Source organism: Oryctolagus cuniculus, chromosome 8 (genome assembly GCF_964237555.1).
Source record: "Oryctolagus cuniculus chromosome 8, mOryCun1.1, whole genome shotgun sequence".
Lineage (NCBI taxonomy): Eukaryota > Metazoa > Chordata > Mammalia > Lagomorpha > Leporidae > Oryctolagus > Oryctolagus cuniculus.
In genome coordinates, this window is record NC_091439.1 from 47,571,075 (window position 1) to 47,574,104 (window position 3,030).

General features: G+C 53.6%; 1 pseudogene; it reads right to left on the minus strand.

Moving 5' to 3' along the window:
- Positions 1 to 809: 809 nt before the first annotated feature.
- On the minus strand, positions 810 to 2,824 carry LOC100350925 (pyruvate kinase PKM pseudogene; annotated as a pseudogene).
- Between the last annotated feature and the right edge of the window lie 206 nt (positions 2,825 to 3,030).

The window sequence follows — 3,030 nt, forward strand, 5'->3', positions numbered from 1 at the left end:
TCTTTTAGTCCAGGCTTAAACATAAATCCCTTTATTTAAAAATATTTATTTATGGGGCCAGCGTTGTGGCATAGTGGAGTAAAGCTGTCACTTGCAGTGCATGCATCTGGTATGTGTGCTGGTATGGGTCCCAGCAGATCCTGTTCTGTTCCAGTTCCAGCTCCCTGCTAATATGCCTTGGAAAGCAGAGGAGGCTGGCCCAAGTCCCTGGGCCCCTGCGGGAGACCTGGATGAAGCTCCTGGCTCCTGGCTTTGTCCTTGGCCTAGCCCTGACCGTTGCAGCCATTTGGGGAGTGAACAAGGATGGATGGAAGACCTCTACCCCCACCCCTGTCTCTTACTTTTTGTTGTTGATGTTGCTGTTTAGCATCTGTTTATTGATACACAAGCAGGCTCTACAGCAGCAGGCCTGCAAGGGCCGCATGGCTGGAGGGGCTACTCTCCTGAGCTAAGTGGAGGTGGAGGTGGAGTGTTTGTTGGCAGTGACAGCTGAGTGGGATGGGGAACATAGGTGAGCACAATGCACAGCACTGGAGTAAGGAGGCCCAGGGGGTGGGGGGCAGATCTGGGTCTGCTTCAGCTGGATTTGCTGCCTCTCCTGAAGCCTTGCTCTCGGCTTATGACCTCATACAAGCTCCGGGGTGGGGGGCCTCTGGTCCTGCCCTGCTCTTGGCCTGGGTGAGCCCCACCATGGGCACCAGGCATGGGCAGTTCCACCTGGGCCTGGTCTTAGAACAAACACTTTTGGCAGGAAGGCATCTTCTCTGTGTCCCAGGCCACCAGTGCCACACCACAGCCCCAAAGAAGCACTACAAGCATTGCTGGCCTAATAGATGTGTTAAAAGAAAGGACAAGACAGGGGCTGGAGGAATGACTGCGGGCTGACACAACACAGGCACCACACACATGGTATTGGTATAGCCGGAGCCAGGGCACCCCCAGTCAGCACAATAACCACATTACCCTTCTTGTAGATACCACGGGCCTTGCCAACATTCATGGCCAAGTTCACCAGGAGGTCGACATCCTCATCCTAAGCTTCTTGGATCGGGTCTTTACATACCATGGGGAAGATACTGCGGTACAGGTGGTTCTCTGTCATGGCAATGGTAGGGGGGCGTGGGCAGTATCTAGCTACTTGGTGAGCAGACCTGCCAGACTTGATCAGCATGATTATGGCCCCACTGCAGCCCTTGAAGTAGGCCTCCAGGGTGCCCATGGTGGCAGCTTCTGTGGGGTTGCTGGTAATGAGCACCAGGTGGCAGAGCTCCTCAAATAATTGCAAGTGGTAGATGGCAGCCTCTGACTCACAGGCAATCAGGAGCTGCATGCAGATGGCCTCCAATGGCATCACCCTTGCCTGTCTCTCCAGACAGCATGATGCAGTCCACTCCGTCCAGGACTGCGCTGGGCACATCACTGCCCTCAGTGCTAGTGGGGCCTGGCTTCTTCTTCTTCTTCTTCTTCTTCTTCTTCTTCTTCTTCTTCTTCTTCTTTTTAAAAGATTTATTTATTTTTTATTTGAAAGTCAGAATTACACAGAGAGAGGAGAGGCAGAGAGAGAGAGAGAGAGAGAGAGGTCTTCCATCCGCTGGTTCACTCCTCCATTGGCTGCAATGGCTGGAGCTACCCCGATCCAAAGCCAGGAGCCAGGAGCTTCCTCCGGGTCTCCCATGCTGGTGCAGGGGCCCAAGGACTTGGGCCATCTTTTACTGCTTTCCCAGGCCATAGCAGAGAGATGGATTGGAAGTGAAGCAGCCAGGTCTCAAACCAGAGCCCATATGGGATGCTGGTGCTTCAGACCAGGGCTTTAACCTGCTGCGCCACAGCGCAGGGGCCGGGCTTCTTGATCATGGTCTCCAGCGTCTGCGTGGCACAGAGTACAGACATCCCAGCACAGTTACATTGCCCAATCATCATCTCCTGGGCAAGGAAGACCTTCTCTGCAAGAATCTCAATGCCGAGATCACCAAGGGCCACCATGATCCCACCGCTGGCCTCCAGGATCTCGTCAAATCTGCATACTCTCTCATGGTTCTCAAGTTTGCTGATGACCATGATGTTCTTTCCTTTCTCTGCCAGGGTCTTCCTAAGTTCAAGGATGTTAGCTGCCTTTCGGATGAAAAAGGCAAATACCATGTCCACATCGTGCTCCACTCCAAACTTCACATCCTGGATGTCCTTTCTGAGGTGTCAGGCGGTCCTCAGCAGCCCAAGGAAGATTCACATCCTTTTGCTGCCCAAGAAGCCACCGTTCTCTACCTCCCTCTACCTGCAGAGAGGTGAGGCTGTCGTCCTCGTGGATCTTACTGCCCACGTCCACCACCTTGCACATGTTATTGTAGCCCAGCCACAGGGTGTTCTCTTCTCCCTTCACGTTACCCAGCGTGATCCTGAGCGTCCTTCCCTTCTTCGGCTCCACTTCCGTCGTGGCCGCTGCCCTTGATGAGCCCCGTTTGAATCTTGGGTCCCTTGGTGTTCTGAGCCACAGCAACGGGCCAGTAGAGGATGGGGTCCCAATCAAAGCTTTCCATGGCTGTGCGCATATTCTTGACGGTTTCAGCGTGGTGCTCCAGAGTTCCGTGGGAGGAGTTCATACACGCACTTTCATTCCAGACTTAATCATCTTCAGCATCTCCACTGATTGAGAGGCAGGGCCGATGGTACAGATGATGCCCGTGTTGCGGGCTGTGATGGGTGCGGAGTCGGTGTCCAGGCGGCACGTGTGCTCCAGGAACATGTCTGCCATGGCTATATGCAGCTGCTACGTCTGTGTGCAGGCAGCCCCGGCTTCACTGTGGGGCTTTGACATGGCTTCTGAGGTCTTGGGTCTCAGAGACTCACTCCGACTCCACAGCCGCGTGTGCATGCCTGGGGCTTGCACTCATGGCTCTTTCTCCTTCACTCTTTGTTTCTGCCTTTGCCTTTACTTCTGCCTCTCCCTTTCTGCGGCTCTGGCTTTCAAATGAACAAATAAATCTTAAAAAAAACATTATGCTGAGTGAAATAAGCCAATCCCAAAGGGACAAA